The 26,223-nt window shown below is 42.8% G+C and overlaps 12 non-coding genes across 12 annotated transcripts; 1 reads left to right on the forward strand and 11 right to left on the reverse strand.

The window, feature by feature from the left end:
- Positions 1-1,761: 1,761 nt before the first annotated feature.
- Trnas-cga lies at positions 1,762-1,836 on the reverse strand. Its single transcript has one exon. It is a non-coding gene; the product is annotated as a tRNA-Ser (tRNA).
- Positions 1,837-2,062: 226 nt separating this feature from the next.
- Positions 2,063-2,137, reverse strand: Trnas-cga. The gene has a single exon. It is a non-coding gene; the product is annotated as a tRNA-Ser (tRNA).
- A 226-nt stretch (positions 2,138-2,363) lies between these two features.
- On the reverse strand, positions 2,364-2,438 carry Trnas-cga. Its single transcript has one exon. It is a non-coding gene; the product is annotated as a tRNA-Ser (tRNA).
- A 527-nt stretch (positions 2,439-2,965) lies between these two features.
- On the reverse strand, positions 2,966-3,040 carry Trnas-cga. The gene has a single exon. It is a non-coding gene; the product is annotated as a tRNA-Ser (tRNA).
- An 828-nt stretch (positions 3,041-3,868) lies between these two features.
- On the reverse strand, positions 3,869-3,943 carry Trnas-cga. The gene has a single exon. It is a non-coding gene; the product is annotated as a tRNA-Ser (tRNA).
- A 226-nt stretch (positions 3,944-4,169) lies between these two features.
- Trnas-cga lies at positions 4,170-4,244 on the reverse strand. The gene has a single exon. It is a non-coding gene; the product is annotated as a tRNA-Ser (tRNA).
- Positions 4,245-4,470: 226 nt separating this feature from the next.
- On the reverse strand, positions 4,471-4,545 carry Trnas-cga. Its single transcript has one exon. It is a non-coding gene; the product is annotated as a tRNA-Ser (tRNA).
- Positions 4,546-5,072: 527 nt separating this feature from the next.
- Trnas-cga lies at positions 5,073-5,147 on the reverse strand. Its single transcript has one exon. It is a non-coding gene; the product is annotated as a tRNA-Ser (tRNA).
- Positions 5,148-5,975: 828 nt separating this feature from the next.
- Positions 5,976-6,050, reverse strand: Trnas-cga. Its single transcript has one exon. It is a non-coding gene; the product is annotated as a tRNA-Ser (tRNA).
- Positions 6,051-6,577: 527 nt separating this feature from the next.
- Positions 6,578-6,652, reverse strand: Trnas-cga. The gene has a single exon. It is a non-coding gene; the product is annotated as a tRNA-Ser (tRNA).
- Positions 6,653-6,878: 226 nt separating this feature from the next.
- Positions 6,879-6,953, reverse strand: Trnas-cga. Its single transcript has one exon. It is a non-coding gene; the product is annotated as a tRNA-Ser (tRNA).
- Positions 6,954-8,048: 1,095 nt separating this feature from the next.
- Trnas-cga lies at positions 8,049-8,123 on the forward strand. The gene has a single exon. It is a non-coding gene; the product is annotated as a tRNA-Ser (tRNA).
- The last annotated feature ends 18,100 nt before the right edge of the window (positions 8,124-26,223 follow it).

Here is a 26,223-nt window from a genome sequence, read left to right on the forward strand (position 1 = left end):
GTTATCTTTTGTTCTAGTTTCTGTATTTCTTTCTCTCCCTACTCCTTCAAAGGCACACACACACAAACACACACACACACACACACACACACACACACACACACACACACACACACAGAGTAGTGAAAACTGAATAAACCACGGAATAATGTAGATACAGAGGTACAAACTGACACATGCTTGGAATGACATTAGAACCAAAAAAAATACAAAAGTTCAAAAAACGTCCGATAGATGGCGCTTAATCCGATCAGAATAGCAATAATTAGCATAACAAAGTAAGACAAAGCAAAGATGATGTTCTTTACAGGAAATCCTCAATATGTCCACCATCATTTCTTAACAATAACTGTAGTCGAGGAGTAATGCTGCGAAGAGCACTGTAAAGCATGTCCAGAGTTATGGTGAGGCAGTGGCGTCGGATGTTGTCTTTCAGCATCCCTTGAGATGTCGGTCGATCACGATACACTTGCGACTTCAGGTAATCCCAAAGCCAACAATCGCACGGACTGAGGTCTGGGGACCTGGGAGGCCAAGCATGACGAAAGTGGCGGCTGAGCACACGATCATCACCAAACGACGCACAAGAGATCTTTCACGCGTCTAGCAATATGGGGTGGAGCGCCATGCTGCATAAACATCGCACATTCCAGCAGGTGTTTATCAGCCAGGCTGGGGATGATGCGATTCTGTAATATACCGGCGTACCTCTCACCCGTAACGGTAGCAGCTTTGCTGCCCATCGCCATCTGTAGGACATTTTGTGAACTTTGTTTTTTTTGGTTCTAGTAAAACCCCATGTCATTCCAAGCATGTGCGTCAATTTTTACCTCTCTATCTACATTATTCCGTGGTTTACTAAGTTTTTAAATTTATACTGACTTTTTGATCATCCGATGTATTATTTGTCTAGACGTATAAACGTGCTTGACATAGAGACCAGGTGTGACAGCAGTCGACACAGGATAAAGAGTGGTACCATCACAGAGACTAGTACCCAAGCAAGGAACTGTCTCTCCGGACTGGAACATGGCGTTGTAGAATGTACAGAATGTCATTCAGGTAGGCCTCAGATGCTCAAAAGGTTCAGGAGTCATGAAAGAACTACACAGTAGGATAAGTGATTTCTCAGCAGAATGCACGATGGTTGGTCTGAAAGAAAAACATTAGACATAAAAATCTAAAATTGCCGTTATTGACATCAAGTAAAGGGATATAAATTTAACACGTTTTTTGTGTTTATCCTATAGATCCGTTAGATTTTCTGCCAAGGGACTTTTCTTAAGGACTATTTTGTCTTATTTTGTTCACTATTTATCGACACGCTTTAACCACACAGTTTCAGTGATTGCCGTACATCACAACGCAGTCGTTATCATCCCAGTTCGCCACAAATGTTCATAACACGCACTACGCATTAGTGCCCATGTCATTCATTCTCTACACGTTCATTGGGACTTCATATCATTCGAAATTCTGCAACGGCGGTACTTGCGCAGTAGAGAGGTCGACAATCAAGTATATGGTACGTAGTCAGGATTGTCCCCGGGCGTGCCCACGCGACGCAGCAGTCAGTTGAGCGCAGCCTCAGGGTATGTGTGTAACGTGTTCCCGCGTGAGAAATGGAAACATGATACCGCTATGAAGGGCCCAAGGTTGTCCACCATCTCACACTATAGACGGAAAATATTCAACTGCTCGCAGGATATAGTCCAGGTAAACAAATCATTTGTTAAGAAACTTCCTGGCAGACCAAAACTGTGCGCCCGACCGAGACTCGAACTCGGGACCTTTGCCTTTCGCGGGCAAGTGCTCTACCAACTGAGCTACCGAAGCACGACTCACGCCCGGTACCCACAGCTTTACTTCTGCCAGTACCTCGTCTCCTACCTTCCAAACTTTACAGAAGCTCTCCTGCGAAACTTGCAGAACTAGCACTCCTGAAAGAAAGGATATTGCGGAGACATGGCTTAGCCACAGCCTGGGGGATGTTTCCAGAATGAGATTTTCACTCTGCAGCGGAGTGTGCGCTGATATGAAACTTCCTGGCAGACCAAAACTGTGCGCCCGACCGAGACTCGAACTCGGGACCTTTGCCTTTCGCGGGCAAGTGCTCTACCAACTGAGCTACCGAAGCACGACTCACGCCCGGTACCCACAGCTTTACTTCTGCCAGTACCTCGTCTCCTACCTTCCAAACTTTACAGAAGCTCTCCTGCGAAACTTGCAGAACTAGCACTCCTGAAAGAAAGGATATTGCGGAGACATGGCTTAGCCACAGCCTGGGGGATGTTTCCAGAATGAGATTTTCACTCTGCAGCGGAGTGTGCGCTGATATGAAACTTCCTGGCAGACCAAAACTGTGCGCCCGACCGAGACTCGAACTCGGGACCTTTGCCTTTCGCGGGCAAGTGCTCTACCAACTGAGCTACCGAAGCACGACTCACGCCCGGTACCCACAGCTTTACTTCTGCCAGTACCCCGCCTCCTACCTTCCAAACTTTACAGAAGCTCTCCTGCGAAACTTGCAGAACTAGCACTCCTGAAAGAAAGGATATTGCGAAGACATGGCTTAGCCACAGCCTGGGGGATGTTTCCAGAATGAGATTTTCACTCTGCAGCGGAGTGTGCGCTGATATGAAACTTCCTGGCAGACCAAAACTGTGCGCCCGACCGAGACTAGAACTCGGGACCTTTGCCTTTCGCGGGCAAGTGCTCTACCAACTGAGCTACCGAAGCACGACTCACGCCCGGTACCCACAGCTTTACTTCTGCCAGTACCTCGTCTCCTACCTTCCAAACTTTACAGAAGCTCTCCTGCGAAACTTGCAGAACTAGCACTCCTGAAAGAAAGGATACTGCGGAGACATGGCTTAGCCACAGCCTGGGGGATGTTTCCAGAATGAGATTTTCACTCTGCAGCGGAGTGTGCGCTGATATGAAACTTCCTGGCAGACCAAAACCGTGCGCCCGACCGAGACTCGAACTCGGGACCTTTGCCTTTCGCGGGCAAGTGCTCTACCAACTGAGCTACCGAAGCACGACTCACGCCCGGTACCCACAGCTTTACTTCTGCCAGTACCTCGTCTCCTACCTTCCAAACTTTACAGAAGCTCTCCTGCGAACCTTGCAGAACTAGCACTCCTGAAAGAAAGGATATTGCGGAGACATGGCTTAGCCACAGCCTGGAGGATGTTTCCAGAATGAGATTTTCACTCTGCAGCGGAGTGTGCGCTGATATGAAACTTCCTGGCAGACCAAAACTGTGCGCCCGATCGAGACTCGAACTCGGGACCTTTGCCTTTCGCGGGCAAGTGCTCTACCAACTGAGCTACCGAAGCACGACTCACGCCCGGTACCCACAGCTTTACTTCTGCCAGTACCTCGTCTCCTACCTTCCAAACTTTACAGAAGCTCTCCTGCGAAACTTGCAGAACTAGCAATCCTGAAAGAAAGGATATTGCGGAGACATGGCTTAGCCACAGCCTGGGGGATGTTTCCAGAATGAGATTTTCACTCAGCAGCGGAGTGTGCGCTGATATGAAACTTCCTGGCAGACCAAAACTGTGCGCCCGACTGAGAATCGAACTCGGGACCTTTGCCTTTCGCGGGCAAGTGTTCTACCAACTGAGCTACCGAAGCACGATTCACGCCCGGTACCCACAGCTTTACTTCTGCCAGTACCTCGTCTCCTACCTTCCAAACTTTACAGAAGCTCTCCTGCGAAACTTGCAGAACTAGCACTCTTGAAAGAAAGGATATTGCGGAGACATAGGTTAGCCACAGCCTGGGGGATGTTTCCAGAATGAGATTTTCACTCTGCAGCGGAGTGTGCGCTGATATGAAACTTCCTGGCAGACCAAAACTGTGCGCCCGACCGAGACTCGAACTCGGGACCTTTGCCTTTCGCGGGCAAGTGCTCTACCAACTGAGCTACCGAAGCACGACTCACGCCCGGTACCCACAGCTTTACTTCTGCCAGTACCTCGTCTCCTACCTTCCAAACTTTACAGAAGCTCTCCTGCGAAACTTGCAGAACTAGCACTCCTGAAAGAAAGGATATTGCGGAGACATGGCTTAGCCACAGCCTGGGGGATGTTTCCAGAATGAGATTTTCACTCTGCAGCGGAGTGTGCGCTGATATGAAACTTCCTGGCAGACCAAAACTGTGCGCCCAACCGAGACTCGAACTCGGGACCTTTGCCTTTCGCGGGCAAGTGCTCTACCAACTGAGCTACCGAAGCACGACTCACGCCCGGTACCCACAGCTTTACTTCTGCCAGTACCTCGTCTCCTACCTTCCAAACTTTACAGAAGCTCTCCTGCGAAACTTGCAGAACTAGCACTCCTGAAAGAAAGGATATTGCGGAGACATGGCTTAGCCACAGCCTGGGGGATGTTTCCAGAATGAGATTTTCACTCTGCAGCGGAGTGTGCGCTGATATGAAACTTCCTGGCAGACCAAAACTGTGCGCCCGACCGAGACTCGAACTCGGGACCTTTGCCTTTCGCGGGCAAGTGCTCTACCAACTGAGCTACCGAAGCACGACTCACGCCCCGTACCCACAGCTTTACTTCTGCCAGTACCTCGCCTCCTACCTTCCAAACTTTACAGAAGCTCTCCTGCGAAACTTGCAGAACTAGCACTCCTGAAAGAAAGGATATTGCGAAGACATGGCTTAGCCACAGCCTGGGGGATGTTTCCAGAATGAGATTTTCACTCTGCAGCGGAGTGTGCGCTGATATGAAACTTCCTGGCAGACCAAAACTGTGCGCCCGACCGAGACTAGAACTCGGGACCTTTGCCTTTCGCGGGCAAGTGCTCTACCAACTGAGCTACCGAAGCACGACTCACGCCCGGTACCCACAGCTTTACTTCTGCCAGTACCTCGTCTCCTACCTTCCAAACTTTACAGAAGCTCTCCTGCGAAACTTGCAGAACTAGCACTCCTGAAAGAAAGGATATTGCGGAGACATGGCTTAGCCACAGCCTGGGGGATGTTTCCAGAATGAGATTTTCACTCTGCAGCGGAGTGTGCGCTGATATGAAACTTCCTGGCAGCCCAAAACCGTGCGCCCGACCGAGACTCGAACTCGGGACCTTTGCCTTTCGCGGGCAAGTGCTCTACCAACTGAGCTACCGAAGCACGACTCACGCCCGGTACCCACAGCTTTACTTCTGCCAGTACCTCGTCTCCTACCTTCCAAACTTTACAGAAGCTCTCCTGCGAACCTTGCAGAACTAGCACTCCTGAAAGAAAGGATATTGCGGAGACATGGCTTAGCCACAGCCTGGAGGATGTTTCCAGAATGAGATTTTCACTCTGCAGCGGAGTGTGCGCTGATATGAAACTTCCTGGCAGACCAAAACTGTGCGCCCGATCGAGACTCGAACTCGGGACCTTTGCCTTTCGCGGGCAAGTGCTCTACCAACTGAGCTACCGAAGCACGACTCACGCCCGGTACCCACAGCTTTACTTCTGCCAGTACCTCGTCTCCTACCTTCCAAACTTTACAGAAGCTCTCCTGCGAAACTTGCAGAACTAGCAATCCTGAAAGAAAGGATATTGCGGAGACATGGCTTAGCCACAGCCTGGGGGATGTTTCCAGAATGAGATTTTCACTCAGCAGCGGAGTGTGCGCTGATATGAAACTTCCTGGCAGACCAAAACTGTGCGCCCGACCGAGACTCTAACTCGGGACCTTTGCCTTTCGCGGGCAAGTGCTCTACCAACTGAGCTACCGAAGCACGACTCACGCCCGGTACCCACAGCTTTACTTCTGCCAGTACCTCGTCTCCTACCTTCCAAACTTTACAGAAGCTCTCCTGCGAAACTTGCAGAACTAGCACTCCTGAAAGAAAGGATATTGCGGAGACATGGCTTAGCCACAGCCTGGGGGATGTTTCCAGAATGAGATTTTCACTCTGCAGCGGAGTGTGCGCTGATATGAAACTTCCTGGCAGACCAAAACTGTGCGCCCGACCGAGACTCGAACTCGGGACCTTTGCCTTTCGCGGGCAAGTGCTCTACCAACTGAGCTACCGAAGCACGACTCACGCCCGGTACCCACAGCTTTACCTCTGCCAGTACCTCGTCTCCTACCTTCCAAACTTTACAGTAGTTCTCCTGCGAAACTTGCAGAACTAGCAATCCTGAAAGAAAGGATATTGCGGAGACATGGCTTAGCCACAGCCTGGGGGATGTTTCCAGAATGAGATTTTCACTCAGCAGCGGAGTGTGCGCTGATATGAAACTTCCTGGCAGACCAAAACTGTGCGCCCGACCGAGACTCGAACTCGGGACCTTTGCCTTTCGCGGGCAAGTGTTCTACCAACTGAGCTACCGAAGCACGACTCACGCCCGGTACCCACAGCTTTACTTCTGCCAGTACCACGTCTCCTACCTTCCAAACTTTACAGAAGCTCTCCTGCGAAACTTGCAGAACTAGCACTCCTGAAAGAAAGGATATTGCGGAGACATGGCTTAGCCACAGCCTGGGGGATGTTTCCAGAATGAGATTTTCACTCTGCAGCGGAGTGTGCGCTGATATGAAACTTCCTGGCAGACCAAAACTGTGCGCTCGACCGAGACTCGAACTCGGGACCTTTGCCTTTCGCGGGCAAGTGCTCTACCAACTGAGCTACCGAAGCACGTCTCACGCCCCGTACCCACAGCTTTACTTCTGCCAGTACCTCGTCTCCTACCTTCCAAACTTTACAGAAGCTCTCCTGCGAAACTTGCAGAACTAGCACTCCTGAAAGAAAGGATATTGCGGAGACATGGCTTAGCCACAGCCTGGGGGATGTTTCCAGAATGAGATTTTCACTCTGCAGCGGAGTGTGCGCTGATATGAAACTTCCTGGCAGAGCAAAACTGTGCGCCCGACCGAGACTCGAACTCGGGACCTTTGCCTTTCGCGGGCAAGTGCTCTACCAACTGAGCTACCGAAGCACGACTCACGCCCGGTACCCACAGCTTTACTTCTGCCAGTACCTCGTCTCCTACCTTCCAAACTTTACAGGAGCTCTCCTGCGAAACTTGCAGAACTAGCACTCCTGAAAGAAAGGATATTGCGGAGACATGGCTTAGCCACAGCCTGGGGGATGTTTCCAGAATGAGATTTTCACTCTGCAGCGGAGTGTGCGCTGATATGAAACTTCCTGGCAGACCAAAACTGCGCGCCCGACCGAGACTCGAACTCGGGACCTTTGCCTTTCGCGGGCAAGTGCTCTACCAACTGATCTACCGAAGCACGACTCACGCCCGGTACCCACAGCTTTACTTCTGCCAGTACCTCGTCTCCTACCTTCCAAACTTTACAGAAGCTCTCCTGCGAAACTTGCAGAACTAGCACTCCTGAAAGAAAGGATATTGCGGAGACATGGCTTAGCCACAGCCTGGGGGATGGCAGAAGTAAAGCTATGGGTACCGAGCGTAAGTCGTGCTTCGGTAGCTCTGTTGGTAGAGCACTTGCCCGCGAAAGGCAAAGGTCCCGAGTTCGAGTCTCGGTCGGGCGCACAGTTTTGGTCTGCCAGGAAGTTTCATATCAGCGCACACTCCGCTGCAGAGTGAAAATCTCATTCTGGAAACATCCCCTAGGCTGTGGCTAAGCCATGTCTCCGCAATATCCTTTCTTTCAGGAGTGCTAGTTCTGCAAGTTTCGCAGGAGATCTTCCGTAAAATTTGGAAGGTAGGAGACGAGGTACTGGCAGAAGTAAAGCTGTGGGTACCGGGCGTGAGTCGTGCTTCGGTAGCTCAGTTGGTAGAGCACTTGCCCGCGAAAGGCAAAGGTTCCCGAGTTCGAGCCTCGGTCGGGCGCACAGTTTTGGTCTTCCAGGAAGTTTCATATCAGCGCACACTCCGCTGCAGAGTGAAAATCTCATTCTGGAAACATCCCCCAGGCTGTGGCTAAGCCATGTCTCCGCAATATCCTTTCTTTCAGGAGTGCTAGTTCTGCAAGTTTCGCAGGAGGGCTTCTGTAAAGTTTGGAAGGTAGGAGACGAGGTACTGGCAGAAGTAAAGCTGTGGGTACCGGGCGTGAGTCGTGCTTCGGTAGCTCAGTTGGTAGAGCACTTGCCCGCGAAAGGCAAAGGTCCCGAGTTCGAGTCTCGGTCGGGCGCACAGTTTTGGTCTGCCAGGAAGTTTCATATAAGCGCACACTCCGCTGCAGAGTGAAAATCTCATTCTGGAAACATCCCCCAGGCTGTGGCTAAGCCATGTCTCTGCAATATCCTGTCTTTCAGGAGTGCTAGTTCTGCAAGTTTCGCAGGAGAGCTTCTGTAAAGTTTGGAAGGTAGGAGACGAGGTACTGGCAGATGTAAAGCTGTGGGTACCGGGCGTGAGTCGTGCTTCGGTAGATCAGTTGGTAGAGCACTTGCCCGCGAAAGGCAAAGGTCCCGAGTTCGAGTCTCGGTCGGGCGCACAGTTTTGGTCTGCCAGGAAGTTTCATATCAGCACACACTCCGCTGCAGAGTGAAAATCTCATTCTGGAAATCATTTGTTCTTTCTTTTAAGTGTTGGCGAAATATTCCGTTCACAGTGTGGGGTGGCGGGTGGAATTTATTATTGTTTAATGTTCCTATTATTTATGCTGTTGTTTTGCCGTTCTCAACACTGGCTCTCTAACTACAATATTGGCAACCAGAAAGTGAGTAGCAAAACGTGAAGCCTGTAATTAGAATTCCTAGTGGCCACTTGATGTCAGATCCCTTAATCGGACAGGTAGGTTAGAAAATTTAAAAAGGGAAATGGATAGGTTGAAGTTAGATATAGTGGGAATTAGTGAAGTTCGGTGGCAGGAGGAACAAGACTTCTGGTCAGGTGACTACAGGGTTATAAACACAAAATCAAATAGGGGTAATGCAGGAGTAGGTTTAATAATGAATAGGAAAATAGGAATGCGGGTAAGCTACTACAAACAGCATAGTGAACGCATTATTGTGGCCAAGATAGATACGAAGCCCACGCCTACTACAGTAGTACAAGTTTATATGCCAACTAGCTCTGCAGATGACGAAGAAATTGAAGAAATGTGTGATGAAATAAAAGAAATTATTCAGATTGTGAAGGGAGACGAAAATTTAATAGTCATGGGTGACTGGAATTCGAGTGTAGGAAAAGGGAGAGAAGGAAACGTAGTAGGTGAATATGGATTGGGGGACAGAAATGAAAGAGGAAGCCGCCTGGTCGAATTTTGCACAGAGCACAACATAATCATAACTAACACTTGGTTTAAGAATCATGAAAGAAGGTTGTATACATGGAAAAACCCTGGAGATACTTAAAGGTATCAGATAGATTATATAATGGTAAGACAGAGATTTAGGAACCAGGTTTTAAATTGTAAGACATTTCCAGGGGCAGATGTGGACTCTGACCACAATCTATTGGTTATGACCTGTAGATTAAAACTGAAGAAACGGCAAATAGGTGGGAATTTAAGGAGATGGGACCTGGATAAACTAAAAGAACCAGAGGTTGTTCAGAGATTCAGGGAGAGCATAAGGGAGCAATTGACAGGAATGGGGGAAATAAATACAGTAGAAGAAGAATGGGTAGCTTTGAGGGATGAAGTAGTGAAGGCAGCAGAGGATCAAGTAGGTAAAAAGACTAGGGCTAGTAGAAATCCTTGGGTAACAGAAGAAATATTGAATTTAATTGATGAAAGGAGAAAATATAAAAATGCAGTAAGTGAAACAGGCAGAAAGGAATACAAACGTCTCAAAAATGAGATCGACAGGAAGTGCAAAATGGCTAAGCAGGGATGGCTAGAGGACAAATGTAAGGATGTAGAGGCCTATCTCACTAGGGGTAAGATAGATACCGCTTACAGGAAAATTAAAGAGACCTTTGGAGATAAGAGAACGACTTGTATGAATATCAAGAGCTCAGATGGAAACCCAGTTCTAAGCAAAGAAGGGAAAGCAGAAAGGTGGAAGGAGTATATAGAGGGTCTATACAAGGGCGATGTACTTGAGGACAATATTATGGAAATGGAAGAGGATGTAGATGAAGATGAAATGGGAGATATGATACTGCGTGAAGAGTTTGACAGAGCACTGAAAGACCTGAGTCGAAACAAGGCCCCCGGAGTAGACAATATTCCATTGGAACTACTGACGGCCGTGGGAGAGCCAGTCCTGACAAAACTCTACCATCTGGTGAGCAAGATGTATGAAATAGGCGAAATACCCTCAGACTTCAAGAAGAATATAATAATTCCAATCCCAAAGAAAGCAGGTGTTGACAGATGTGAAAATTACCGAACTATCAGCTTAATAAGTCACAGCTGCAAAATACTAACACGAATTCTTTACAGACGAATGGAAAAACTAGTAGAAGCCAACCTCGGGGAAGATCAGTTTGGAATCCGTAGAAATGTTGGAACACGTGAGGCAATACTAACCTTACGACTTATCTTAGAAGAAAGATTAAGAAAAGGCAAACCTACGTTTCTAGCATTTGTAGACTTAAAGAAAGCTTTTGACAACGTTAACTGGAATACTCTCTTTCAAATTCTGAAGGTGGCAGGGGTAAAATACAGGGAGCGAAAGGCTATTTACAATTTGTACAGAAACCAGATGGCAGTTATAAGAGTCGAGGGACATGAAAGGGAAGCAGTGGTTGGGAAGGGAGTGAGACAGGGTTGAAGCCTCTCCCTGATGTTGTTCAATCTGTATATTCAGCAAGCAGTAAAGGAAACAAAAGAAGAATTCGGAGTAGGTATTAAAATTCATGGAGAAGAAATAAAAACGTTGAGGTTCGCCGATGACATTGTAATTCTGTCAGAGACAGCAAAGGACTTGGAAGAGCAGTTGAATGGAATGGGCAGTGTCTTGAAAGGAGGATATAAGATGAACATCAACAAAAGCAAAACAAGGATAATGGAATGTAGTCTAATCAAGTCGGGTGATGCTGAGGGAATTAGATTAGGAAATGAGGCACCTAAAGTAGTAAAGGAGTTTTGCTATTTGGGGAGCAAAATAACTGATGATGGTCGAAGTAGAGAGGATATAAAATGTAGTCTGGCAATGCAAGGAAAGCGTTTCTGAAGAAGAGAAATTTGTTAACATCGAGTATAGATTTAAGTGTCAGGAAGTCATTTCTGAAAGTATTCGTATGGAGTGTAGCCATGTATGGAAGTGAAACATGGACGATAAATAGTTTGGACAAGAAGAGAATAGAAGCTTTCGAAATGTGGCGCTACAGAGGAATGCTGAAGATTAGATGGGTAGATCACATAACTAATGAGGAAGTATTGAATAGGATTGGGGAGAAGAGAAGTTTGTGGCACAACTTGACCAGAAGAAGGGATCGGTTGGTAGGACATGTTTTGAGGCATCAAGGGATCACCAATTTAGTATTGGAGGGCAGTGTGGAGGGTAAAAATCGTAGAGGGAGACCAAGAGATGAATACACTAAGCAGATTCAGAAGGATGTAGGTTGCAGTAGGTACTGGGAGATGAAAAAGCTTGCACAGGATAGAGTAGCATGGAGAGCTGCATCAAACCAGTCTCAGGACTGAAGACCACAACAACAACAACAACAACAACAACAGTGGCCACTTCATCTGAGAAATACACTTATAGTTACAGCTTAAAGCTCTGAGGAATTAGGAAATTGTCTGGAATTCATAATCAAAAACGATCGTAAAAAACGTTCTCTATATTCTGAAAGTCATAGATGAAAAAAAAAAAAAGAATCCACACAATCTGACTAACAGAGCAGTTCAGAGTCTAATGCGCTGATGCAACTATAAACTATAAACTATAAATGTTTAAGTGAATGCTCGCCATAATTTGATGATGAGGTTCATCAAACGCCACGCTAAATAATTGTGGAATGTCTGTCCCACGGCGGCATGTGAAAATACGACATACGCAAACTGAAGATAGATAATTAAAGTCATCCGAGAATTAACACTTCACTTGAAAGTGATTTCATGGTTACGCATATCCCGAGTAACTTATTACGGCATCCAAGGCTGTTTATAGCAATGATACCGACGCGACGCGACTCCCGACACAGATGGTGTGCTATTCAGCGTCTGGAGAGAACTGGGGCCTTTTCCTCGCGCAGCGTTCTTATATATAAAGCCGCGGTGCCGACGGCTAAGGGAACGCCTGATCAAATCGGCGCTCCCAACTAGCCGCTGGGCTAGTAACGCACCACTTTAAGTTACCGAATAAATCATAGCTTCTGTTGCTGATGGCCGATGAAGCTCTCAATTTAAATGTGCATTCAGCACACAGGTAAGTAATCATAATGAAAGTTTGACGTGGCTAAGTTAAATGTTTTCGGCGAGAGAATTAATTTAATTACACTACACGCAGTGGACGAGCTCTGAACTTGCCCTTTGGAGGTACGCTACCGCTATAGTTTTATAGTCATTCAGTTGAAATTTCTCACATCTTTATGATTATAGCGCATCTCCCTTCTACTTAAATTTAAACATCCTAGCCTTATTTATTAGCCTACTTAATCTATCTTGCTTCCTTAATTTTTAAGACAAAAATCAGAGAATCGTGAATTTCCACTAAAATTTTAATTTGTGAAATCCAAAGTACTGTTTCTGTTAGATTATTATGAAAAGGAATCTAAATATAAAATTTTAGGACGGCCGAAGTGGCCGTGCGGTTAAAGGTGCTGCAGTCTGGAACCGCGAGACCGCTACGGTCGCAGGTTCGAATCCTGCCTCGGGCATGGATGTTTGTGATGTCCTTAGGTTAGTTAGGTTTAACTAGTTCTAAATTCTAGGGGACTAATGACCTCAGCAGTTGAGTCCCATAGTGCTCAGAGCCATTTGAACCATTTTATAAAATTTTAAGTCTCTAGCTCTTTTCTGTTGCGCCAATGATTGTTACATAAAAACATCCAAATTTCGAAAATATTTAAAATTATTGAACTGACATTCAACACATATTGATTTAGTATTACTCCTGACATTCTAGAACCGTTTCAGGTTATATACTTGTTTTTTAAAGTATTGCGCAACATTTATGACGTCAGAGCTAGTTACAGCGGACTAGGCTGGGGCACAATTTAAAGACTGATAAGAATTTATTACGGGGTGAGTAGGCTGCTTCTCTACATCACCCTCAACTTAAATTTTTTTGTTTTTGAATGTTAATGAATGAAAAAAAAATTAATTACAAAAAGGGAAGCAGGAGTACAGCTTAACACTCTATGAAAAATTCAAATTGAAATGTAGACATATAGAAATATTAGAAGAAAACTGATTACCTACTTCAATTACTTAAATTACTGGCATGGTCACTGCCTCTTAAGCAATATTATCCCTCAAAATTTAACCAAAATCAATGAAACATTTTGGCATACATATATCCTTAGACAAACAAACACATAAAAATATGTAAAATTATGACAATCTTAAATCCATTAAATACATTTTTACATACATAAATTCAAAGAAAATAACACAGTTATTCATGATACATAAACAGATGATTATATCTTAGCAGTCTTTTCTAAACCTGACGTTCATTCTAAATTACATGGGGAAAGGGGAGGGGTCACTGTGAGTTGTGTCCAAGTCACTCCACGCTTTCTCGCAGCTACCAGCCTGCAATTATCTGGTTTGTCCTGTAGAACAAACAAAAAGAGTGCCTCAGACTCTGTTCACTTATTATCTAAGGGTGGATCACCATGAAATGGGGATATATACATTTTATCCTTCAATATTTTGTTGGAACAAAGTTAACAGAACTTTTTCAATTTTACTCTCACGGTTACTTAACTGTCAAAATCGATAAACAAATGGCTCAAAACGCCTTTAGTCACGTACTAGAGAAAATTTATGCTCAAGGCATACAATCATAAATTCTATTTAAATTCAATTTATTATTTCTGGGCCGGAACACTGAACCAATGCTCGGTACATTCCTGACAAATCTGTATTTTATATACTTAACTGACTCATCTTCGATTACCTTATTCTTAGATATAGTATGAGTATATTTGATTAGTAGTTGTCTTCTCAGCTTCTTTGTACATGTGAGTAACTTGTGGTAATAGTACAGTTCTGAGTGTTCAAAACACACTACGTTTAGTTTACTACTAACTCCACTTTTTGGTCCTCTGCTGCTGTGTCAGTTCCACGTCTGCAATTATGTACTTACTTCGTCGAAGTGTATTTATGCTGAGCTATAAATAGTGTTTTGCGTCTGCCATTATGTTACTCAATTATGTTGCTAGTGCATGTACTTATTTAACACTCACTCTATTAACATTTAAAGCATAGGATAGCACAATTATTTCATATCGAAAGTGTATTGCAGCTGATCAGTTTGCTCACGTGGCAATTCATTTCCACTCGATCGGACGCTGAAACCACAGGTAGTCTCTCTCGACCTACCACTAAAATGCATCAAGTAATTATGGACGAGGGTAATGCTAAATTCCTTAAACCTATAGGACACCATGAGCTGCTCTGTCTCATCTAACATAAGGGTACCTATGGTCGCATTCACGCCTCCAACTCATAACCTCAATACGTGTAGGTGTGTCCTGTCACACACTACACCAAAATAATGGCCAGCTCCAACCTTATCAATACTTCAAGGACGTGTCCTTCACGTCTCAACCACAAACACTGTTCAATTCTATTACACTGCCATTCCTTGCTACACAAGGTGAGTTCATTCTTACAACTTATCTGCATAATTTTCATAACACTAAGCAATCTCTCTTACTATTTATTAGTTAGCTCTAATGCATACAATAGGTTTCACTGCCACTTCAGATCCTGCTTGAACACATCTTTTTAAAATATTATTGTGGGACCATTTCCAATAAAACAACAACTTTGTACTTATAATATTACCAGGGTTCTATACATACTTGTTACTCAAATACATTGTATCTTAATTACGTCATACTTCTCTGTTGTTTATGTCACTGTTAGGTTTGTCACATTAGGTTTTTTTTTCACTAATCGGTGGATAGAATTTCCGATAATCATGACGGAAAATTTTTGTATTGCAGAGAAGGAGTCGAAACTTTGGTGGATAGGAAAGATGAAGGTTGAGTGAGACCTGAAATGGAAAGAAGATCTCACACAGCTGGGACTACACCTCTGCCACACTGTTTAGAGGTTACAGAACAACCTCCTCCCTACAGAGTTCATTTGTTTATTATTGGCTTGATAGTCGTACCGGAAGATTCTAGTATTTGAGAGTAAGAGCCGAAATTTTGGTGGATAGGAAAGATGAAGAATGAGTGAGACCTGAAAAGGAAAGAAGATCACACACAGCTGGGACCGCACAGCTGCCACACTGTGTAGAGGTTACAGAACAGCCTCCTCCCTACAGCATTCCTTCACTGCCTATGAACTTCTTTAGGTCGATCACGTTCCTGAGACCTAATAGCTTTTTACTTTTAGGGTACTCTAGCCTATATGCATTGGCATGTGGTTTTCCTATGATCCTAAAAGGTCCTTGGTATACGAACATGAATTTCTTTGCTTCTGCATTTATTTTCTTTGATTTTTCCTTGGTTTTGACAAGGACTAACTGACCTATTTCAAAATTGGTGGGTACAGCTTTTGCGTCATGACGCTTCTTTCTTTCCAATGCTCTTTTTCTTATATTTGCCCTAGCGTTTAACTTCTTCTCGTCTGTGGATATTTGCGTTTCAATAGGGAATTCTACCATATCTGCAATCACATTGTGCGGTTCTTGGCCAAACATCAATTCGCAAGGCGCAAAACCAGTTGCATCATGTCTTAAGTTGTTAATTACATTCTCAAAATACTTCATGTGCTCTGCCCAACATGAGTGTTTCCGAGCACAATAAGTTCTGCAAAGCCTATTCAATTCTCTCATAATACGTTCACTCATATTTCCTTAGGGGAAATACGCAGATATTTTCAGATGTTTCACTCCGGCCTTATCTAGACACTCCTTAAATCTATCAGAAGTAAATTGAGGCCCATTGTCTGACAGCAAATTCTTCGGAACGCCAACGTTCACGAAGAAATCTTTTTCCAACTTACGTACCAACGTTTTTGCATTTGCTCTTTTAATTGGGTATAGCTTAACATATTTACTGAATCCATACACAACAACAAAAACATGGGTGCACCCACCTCTCGAAGCAGGAAGAGGGCCAAAACAAACACAAGCCAGTAATTCTAGGGTTTCAGTTGGCACTACTGAATGCATATCCCCTTATATTCTGGAGTTAGCAGCACGGACTTTCTGGCACACTACACAAGATGCTAGACGCTTGGCAACACGGCAGTACATGTTGTCAAACACAACCTTCTCTCTTAATTTTGCCATGCATTTCTTTGCAACGTAGTGCCCATACCTCAGGTGTACATAGTCGATTAGTAAGTCTACATGTTGTGAGGGAAAGCACAGCTTCCACTCAGAAACACCTACCTTTTTCCTCCTAAACAGAATACCTTTATGCAGACAATAGTATTGCGAAACCTTAGGATAGTTCACATTTCCTAAATAGCTCTTCACTAATTTCAGCTGGTCATCTGCATTCTGCTCACGTCTCAAGTTCTTAATCACTCTCTTTAATGCACTTTCTTCCTTCACTTCGTGCAATGCAAACATTCGTACTTCACTTAGGTCTGTTGCTGTAATTCCTGCGTCATCACAGAGCTCCGCACTTCTAGATAACCCATCAGCTACCAGATTGTCTTTCCCTTGAGTATATTTAACCTCAAGGTCAAATAGCTGGAGATACAATGACCATCTTACCAAACGAGCATTCCTCAACCTACAGGTCTTTAAAAAGGTCAACGCCTTATGGTCACTGTAAACAATTATCTTGTGACCCAATAGATACTGCTCAAACTTCTGTACCCCAAATACAATTGCCAATGCTTCCAGTTCTGCGATGCCATAATTTCTCTCTGCTGCCTCTAAAGATCGACTTGCGAAAGCTATACTTTTGTGCACTTCTTGTTTGTTCTCTTTTTCTACATGGAATATCTCCACAGCTATACCACAGCCACTAGCATCAACAGACATACAGAATGGTTTTTCAAAATCATGATTATGTAAAATAGGACTATTAATTAAAGATTATTTAAGCACCTCAAACGCCTGTTGACATTCTGCTGTCCAAACCCAAGGGGTATTCTTTTTCAGCAGGAGGTGAAGACAGGGCGCATTAAAAGCCTGATCACTAACAAAACGCCTATAGAAGCCGAAAAGATCGAACATCGATCTCAACTGCTTCTTGTTTCTGGGAGCCTCAAATTTTCCAATGACTGGGTCAGGCAGAATACCTTTTCCACTTATCATATACCCCAAGAAACCTATTTCCTCTTTAACGCACTCTGTCTTTTCAATCTTTAGTTTCATACCACCTCTCTCAATAGCCTCTAACCCTTCCTCTAATAAAGCTATGTGTTCTTCCCAGGTAGGAGTTGCTATTAACAGATCATCTACGTAGACTATTATTTTATTACTTAATGCTGGTCCTAAAACATGGCACATCACACGTGCGAAGGCACAAACAGAGATATTAAGTCAGAAAGGTACCACACGATACTGGTAACAAACTCCTTCGTAGAAGAAAGCTGTGTACTTGCTTTAACTTTCCGCCAGTGGCAAATTCCAATATCCACACGTGATGTCCATAGAAGTTAAGAATTTTACTCACCGAAACTTTTGCATTAACTCGTCCTTGTTCTGCGGTCTATCACTTTCCCTAAACACTATTTCATTCAACCAACGAGCGTCCAAGACCAATCTGACACTCCCGTCTCTTTTTGGTACAACAACAAGAGGATTATCGTACTCACTGACCGCTTTTTCAATCACACCCCACTCTAGCATTCTATGTATCTCCTTTCGAACCGCCTCCTTCCTAGCTACATGTATTTGGTATGGCTTCCTGAAAAACACTTGGCCAGGTTTCACCTTTAATTGACATTCATAACCTTTGACCACACCAGGTCTATTTGAAAATATCTTATGATGCCTTTATAAAACCTGTCTCAGTTCTTCCTTCTGATTAGCTGAAATTTTATCGATTTCCTGCAATTTAGTTTCTATTTTGTCCAAAATAATTGCTTCTTCTTCTTCTGTGTTTAGCTTACTTGTACTAAGATTAACACCTTCGTCCCAATATCTCCTATTTTTCAGAACTTGTATAGGCAGCTCCCAAGTTTCATCGTTAGTTAGTACATGTTTCTCAATAAAAGGTACCGTAATTACTCCAGTTATTGGCAAGACCATTTTTAACTGGCTTCTTTCAAAGTCAACAGCACTCTGATATTTCGACAAGAAATCTATGCCAATTAAAACCTCAATACTGAGATTGCTTACAATTAAGCAAGGATGATCAATTAAATTACCATTAATACTATAGGGCAGCAAAGTTTCTTGCTTTACCGTTTTTGACACCTTTCCAGTAGCACCAATTATTCTTAGTCCTGATACCCTCATTACTGTAAGCTTGTCTTTACCAGGTAACGCATCAAGGAAGGACTGAGATATCGCACTCACCTCACTTCCACTGTCTAAGAGGCAACGTACATTGATACCCAACATATTCACTATTATTTTAGGGTGGCTTATTCTCTGTTGTACAGGTGGTTCCTCAAACTCATCCAACAGTTCCTTTTGGATTTTTCTCCAATTAAAGTGATCGACATCTGTTTTCATTACTTTTAGGTCAAAATGTGTAGGAGTTTCCTGAACTATATTTTCAGCTGCCTTTTCCAGTCGGTCTATTAATTTCAAATCGAAACACCGCACAACTTCATTACACTTAGTTTGCGGAACATGACCCAAATTACTGTAGTCTGAGCGATTCTGCGCCTCCAGACCGGGCATAACATTAGTTACAGCTAAACCACTTTCGTTATTATCGTCAGGTTCCTTCTCAAGTGACAACTGGTCACAGCTGCTGGGTTCATCGACCCCCAACATGCTACCCTCTGCATTCTCACTTACCTCCAGTTCTAAATCTATTAGTACAGTGTCAACATCCTGCACAGGCACTTTAGATAAGAGCACATCATCCTCATCGCAAATATAAGCATGAATTTCTTCTGCTTCTTCACCTGACAATTCAGTATCTTGTAGCTCCTCCCTATCGCTACACTGCTGCGCCTTCTCTTTCTCTTCCCACTTAGAAAGCGTCTCTAACACGATATCTATCAAATACTGTGAGTGATGTAATATTTCTGCTGTATTCTTAGATGCTACCGACCCTTCATCCACATGTTCAGTCTGAGTATTATGATCTGTCTTACCAATTCCCGTAACTACTGGCTTAGGAAAAATAACCGATAAAAGCGGCGCTTGCAGCTACAATTTGTTGCATACTACCATTACCAGAAGTTACTGAAGCTACTTTACTCTCAATGTTAGCAATGTTAGTACTAATATTTTCTACTCTCATTTCAACATTATCTACTCTTTGCACAATATGAGTAGTATCAGTTTTAATGGCATCTACTTCTGCTTGACATATGTTTACTTTTATATTAACATCTTTAAATCTATCTGAGCACAGTTCAGATTCCGCCTCGTTCTTTTCTGTTAACTTGTGCTCCAGCCTCACATCTTCCGTTTGGAAGTCTCTGCAAACCTCAGCAACTTCGGATTTTACTGCTTTATACATTTCAGAAAATTGTTGAGCAACCTTTTTCTTAATATCCTCATGAGTGTAATCAATTTTATAATTCAATCTGTCCAGATCCTCTTTCAACTTATTGCAACCAGCCTTGAAGGTATTGTCCATTTCCTCAAACCGTTTATTAAAAGTGGTTTGGCTGGCCACAATTTCAGACTTTAATTCAGCTGTCATTTTTGCATTACTGGCTGACATTTTTGCGTTAGTGGCAGCTATTGCTTGAAATATAACATTTAAATCAATAGCCCCAGCATCTTTGGGTTGCTCGCTAGCTGGCTTTTTATCACACTCAGGTGACAAAAAACTAGCTCCAATACCAGAATAATCAAAACTAAATGAAACTTCTGATTGATCAGTCATATCTAAGTTATCCTTTTTAAACTCTACCACCTCTGACGACTGTTTCATTTTTAATTCAACAAAGAAACTATCATCCAATAAATTAACAATTTCTGATTTCTGTTTTACTACAGGGGTCTCTATTATTGAATCATTGCCCCTTTTCACACTACTGTCAGGAGACAATACTTCATATTTCACTTTAACATTATTATTTTCATGCATATTTACACTTGAACCGTTGTCTGGCTTTACAGTTCCCTCAACAGACATAGGTTCTGATTTAAGTTTAACCTCAGTTTCTTCTGGCAGTTCCATCGCCGGCAGTCTTTTAGTGCAGGTTAGTAAAATTGATACCAGCTTTTCACTTAACTTGGTTCCTTCTGCACGACGTATGGCGTTGCCAGCGCCGCGTACCAGGATTACTGATGCGACGCAGCGCGTTGAACTGCAGACGGCACTCCGACGGCTGTTGTGTGTATGCGTGGCCCGCAACTGCAGGCGCGGCTCCAGTTGCTCCGGCGGACGACTGCGGTGAGGCGAAACTGGCTTCTCGCGATGCCGGCAGCGCCGCTAGACTCAGTGCCAGCTCCGTCAATCCAGATGCGTTGTTAATCCAACTGCGTCGACCACATGCACATGTAACTCTTTCACTGTTCTATTACGCAGTTGCATGTCGCATTTCACTCGCGAATCCGAACATTTAAAATCGCTTTCACTTTTACTCAGTTGCACCATATGTGGGGTGGCGGGTGGAATTTATTATTATTTAATGTTCCTATTGTTTATGCTGTTGTTTTTCCGTTCTCAACAGTGGCTCTCTAACTACAATATTGGCAACCAGAAAGTGATTAGCAAAACGTGAAGCCTGTAATTAGAATTCCTAGTGCCCTCTTCATCTGAGAAATACACTTATAGTTACAGCTTAAAGCTCTGAGGAATTAGGAAATTGTCTGGAATTCATAATCAAAAACGATCGTGAAAAAACGTTCTCTATATTCTGAAAGTCACAGATGAAAAAAAAAAAAAATAGAATCCACACAATCTGACTAACAGAGCAGTTCAGAGTGTAATGCGCTCATGCAACTATAACTGTTCAAATTAAATGTTTAAGTGAATGCTCGCCATAATTTGATGATAAAGTTCGTTAAACGCCACGCTAAATAATGGTAGAATGTCTGTCCCGCGGCAGCACGTGAAAATACGACTTACGCAAACTGAAGATAGATAATGAAAGTCATCCGAGAATTAACACTTCACTCGAAAATGATATCATGGTTACGCGTATCCCGAGTAACTTATTACAGCATCTGAGGCTGTTTATAGCAATGATACCGACGCGACGCGACTCCCGACACAGATGGAGTGCTATTCAGCGTCTGGAGAGAACTGGGGCCTTTTCCTCGCGCAGCGTTCTATATATAAAGCCGCGGTGCCGACGGCTAAGGGAACGCCTGATCAAATCGGCTCTCCCGACTAACCGCTGGGCTAGTAATGCACCACTTTAAGTTACCGAATAAATCATAGCTTCTTTTGCTGATGGCCGATGAAGCTCTCAATTTAAATGTGCATTCAGCACACAGGTAAGTAATCATAATGAAAGTTTGACATGTCTAAGTTAAATATTTTCGGCGAGAGAATTAATTTAATTACACTACACGCAGTGGACGAGCTCTGAACTTGCCCTTTGGAGGTACGCTACCGCTATAGTTTTATAGTCATTCAGTTGAAATTTCTCACATCTTTATGATTATAGCGCATCTCCCTTCTACTTAAATTTAAACATCCTAGCCTTATTTATTAGCCTACTTAATCTATCTTGCTTCCTTAATTTTTAAGACAAAAACCAGAGAATCATGAATTTCCACTAAAATTTTAATTTGTAAAATCCAAAGTACTGTTTCTATTAGATTATTATGAAAAAGGAATCTAAATATAAAATTTTAAGTCTCTAGCTCTTTTCTGTTGCGCCAATGATTGTTACAGAAAAACATCCAAGTTTCGAAAATGGTTAAAATTATTGAACTGACATTCAACACATATTGATTTACTATTACTCCTGACATGTTAGAACCGTTTCAGGCTATATACTTGATTTTTAAAGGATTGCGCAAAATTTATGACGTCCGAGCTAGTTACAGCGGACTAGGCTGGCACACAATGGAAAGGCTGATGATAATTTATTACGGCGTGAGTAGGCTGCTTCCCTACAACAGGTAGCATCTTACACCATATACTCATCCCTGACAGTGTTTAAATTTTTACTTTCACGAGTACGTCACGGCAGATTTCAGTCTAGTTTTCGTATAGTATGTTAACTTCATAGTTTGTCATAGATTTTAAAAGTCACAAGAACATTTCAAATTTGGTCCTCCCATCTCAACAAGAAATAGTTTTACTTATTATATTCAGTCTACTTAGAAACATTAACAGTTTTCTTTTGCGTAAGTGAGTCTAGCCTTGTCCTTTACAAAAGTGTATAATTTGTGTGTCATTACATTGGGTAAAGGCGAGTAAATAGCAGTTAGCAATAAAAAAAAGTAAAGAAAATAAAAACACCTGCTATCAGGATAGTGCCTTAAATATGCTTTGAATGTTTTTTCTTACTCAAATTACCGTACTGCTCCAGTGATGTGAAACATTTACATAAAGAAAATTGCTTTGGCGTTTGCCGTAAATACTCACGTCATACGTAGTCAGCATTACCCTGCGTAGCAGGACTTATAGACGAGTACATACAAAATATTCATATTACTCTTCAACACAACGTTGTAGTAAGACGTTAATTTTATTTTTCATATAGAACAATAGTGACGTATTACTCAGGTAAATTGTTTGTCCTGCACAAAGTGTCCGCATTGATATTACAATGTAGTATACATACAAATACAACTTCTCACTAAAGGTAACGTAAATAAGCAGCAACACTGCGATTGCAGAACTTAAGTGCATGTCTTTCATTCCAAACAAAATAGCGGAAATACAGAGTAGATGTTTAGATGTTACATTGCTCCTTAGTCTTTTAAAGAAATAATTCATCAATCGAGTGTACTCAGTTGTTCTTGTTGTGGTCTTCAGTCCAGACACTGGTTTGATGCAGCTCTCCATGCTACTCTATCCTGTGCAAGCTTCTTCGTCTCCCAGTACCTACTGCAACGTACATCCTTCTAAATCTGTGTAGTGTATTCATCTCTTGGTCTCCCACTACGATTTTTACTCTCCACACTGCCCTCCAATACTAAATTGGTGATCCCTTAATGCCTGAGAATATATCCTACCAACCGATCCCTTCTTCTAGTCAAGTTGTGCGGCAAATTTCTCTTCTCCCCAATTCTATTCAATACCTCATCATTAGTTATGTTATCTACCTATATAATCTTAAGCATTCTTCTTTAGCACCACATTTCGAAAGCTTCTATTCTGTTCTGGTCTAAACTTGTCCACGTTTTACTTCCATAGATGTCTACACTCCATACAAATACTTTCAGAAACTGCTTCCTGACACTTAAATATATACTCGATGTTAACAAATTTCTCTTATTCAGAAACGCTTTCCTTGCCGATGCCAGTCTACATTTTATATGCTCTCTACTTCGACCATCATCAGTTATTTTGCTCCCCAAATAGCAAAACTCATTTACTCATTTAAGCGCCTCGTTTCCTAATCTAATTCCCTCAGCATCACCAGATTTAATTCTACTACATTCCATTCTGACATTCCACGCTCCAGTTTTCATTCTCCTGATAACAACGTGCTCCTGAGTAGTCCCCGCTTGGAGATCCGAATGGCGGACTATTTTACCTCCGGAATATTTTAACCAAGAGGACGCCATCATCGTTTAACCACACAGTAAAGCTGCATGCCCTCGGGAAAAATTACGATTGTAGTTTCTACTTGCTTTCAGCCGTTCGTAGTACCAGCACAGCAAGGCCGTTTTCGTTACTGTTATAAGGCCAGATCAGTCAATCATCCAGACTGTTGCCCCTACAACTACTGAAAAGGCTGCTGCCCCATGACGCGTTTGTCTGGCCTCTCAACAGATATCCCTCCGTTGTGGTGCGGCTATCTATATGACTGAGGCACACAAGCCTCCCCACCAGCGGCAACGTCCAGTACACTCAGTATACTGACTTTAATGATTTTTGACAAAATGTAGTTACATGTACATAAACGTATATTTGTCATGGTATTTTACACTTTACCAGTATCAAACAGATTTTTGTTTTCAAATGTTTCTCAGCTTGGAAACTTCTGGCTATGTAGATACCTCTTCAGGTCCCATTGGGCATGTGAACTTTAATTTTCTCCGATCTTGGAAAAGTCAAACGATAACTGCCAGGATAAGGTATGATACTGATCTTATATGGAATGGTGTAGAGCAGTTGCTATTTGCTGTAGTGTTTATGCAGTGTGGAACATTTCACATCTGATTTAGGCAATGTTGTTTCCCAAGTGTGTATGTTTGAAGTCGTCATAACTCTTTATCGTGTGTTTTCTGTCGAATTCAAGCGCGTTCTGTCACTGTGATTAGTATTTCTCTTACCTTTTCTTGTAGAATGATTTCTTCTTAGCCGGCTAGGCAAGGGATTTATTCAATCAGTTGCTTCACTGTTGTTCAGTAATTCAGCAGGTTTGTATGATGTACTGCAAACTGACAGGTTATTTACTATTTGTTCAAAAGGTTCTATAAAGTATACCTAGCAAGTGTGTAATGTATTTGCGCATGCTCTTATAACTGGATTGAGTTTCCTAAAAATGCGTACGATGGAGTTGCTTTGTGGATGCATGCGAGATATCAAAACATGCTTAATGCCATTGTCTTTAAGAAAATCTATCCGTTTCCTACATGTAAAGTTCGGGACACTGACTGTAAGAAATGCCAACTGTGGGTATGTACTGTTTGTGAATTCTGATTTTATAGTAGATGCTGGTCTTGACTTCAGAGCAAATAATGTAACGTATTTAGAGGAAACATCGTAGAAATCTAGTAAATATTTGACACCACCTCATGCAGTCGGCGCAGGCCCAGCCGTATCAACAGATGCTAAATGCATTGGTTGTGTTGGTAATAATGACTGGGTGTTGTGTGAAGTCCTTAGGTTAGTTAGGTTTAAGTGGTTCTAAGTTCTAGGGGACTGATGACCATAGATGTTAAGTCCCATGGTGCTCAGAGCCATTTCTGTGTTGGTAATATTGGATTTAGTTCGATGTTACAGATTACAGTATTTGTTTTTTGGCTTAGCCTTATGGCACGTGAGATTGATTTTAATAGATATTGAGGTTATCTGTGCATATTTCGGAAATAACAATATAAGGTCAGTTTCCTGGCCCATTTGGTAGCACACGTAGTGACCACGAGCATAGTTAGTACACCAAACTAAGGATCCTCTACATGTATTTGTGATACCTAAACACGACTCATTGCTACTAACATTACTTTGTTAGAAGAGTATGTCATTGTGAATCTTGTAATGTCGTTTAATTCCCTCAAATGGGTTGCCTGAGAAAAGAGATTTTGCCTTATGCCACCTAAGATCTGAATCCTGTAATGTTGCCCTGCTAGTACAATTATCTAAATAATATTGTGTTTAGTGTGCGTCTTTCATCAAAAGTATTCAGTAATCTGTGGTATCTATCAGTGAGATTTGAAAATTCAGTTACATTTTGTGGGAGAAGGGATAAAGCATCATCGACGACATTATTCTTAATTAGGACACACATTTCTTCAGAGTTGTACTCTTGAAGAAATGCTGTCCATTTTTCAGTTCTACAGTACAGTAATTTAAATACTAATTGAGGGCTAATCGTAGTACACGTTCATATGTTTACTACAAATGTAACAATTAAATTTCCTTAAAGCCCAGCTAGGGGTTTGAGTTCAGTAGCTGAACATCCATGTTCGCATTTAGATAAAGGTCTAGTTGCAAAACTATTAATCTAACTTCACCATCTGTCTTCGTCATCTGAAAGAGACAAGCACTTATTCCAGAAAAGGATGCATCAGTGGCAATACAAAAGCCTAACCTCATGTGAGAGTGCTATATCAGAATCCACAAGCTCTTCTTTAATACCATAAAAATCTATTTGATAGCTATCTGACCAAACCCAAACTATGTCCTCCTTCAGTAAACCTAAGACTGACGCGCTGTTCAGTAGTTTATTGTGCACAAAACTTTGAAGAAGGAACTAAAACGAACAAATGCTTTCAACTGACATTTCATGTGAGGTGCAGGAAAACTATTAATTGCACTTGTT

Source organism: Schistocerca americana, chromosome 1 (genome assembly GCF_021461395.2).
Source record: "Schistocerca americana isolate TAMUIC-IGC-003095 chromosome 1, iqSchAmer2.1, whole genome shotgun sequence".
In the NCBI taxonomy this organism is placed as follows: Eukaryota; Metazoa; Arthropoda; class Insecta; order Orthoptera; family Acrididae; genus Schistocerca; species Schistocerca americana.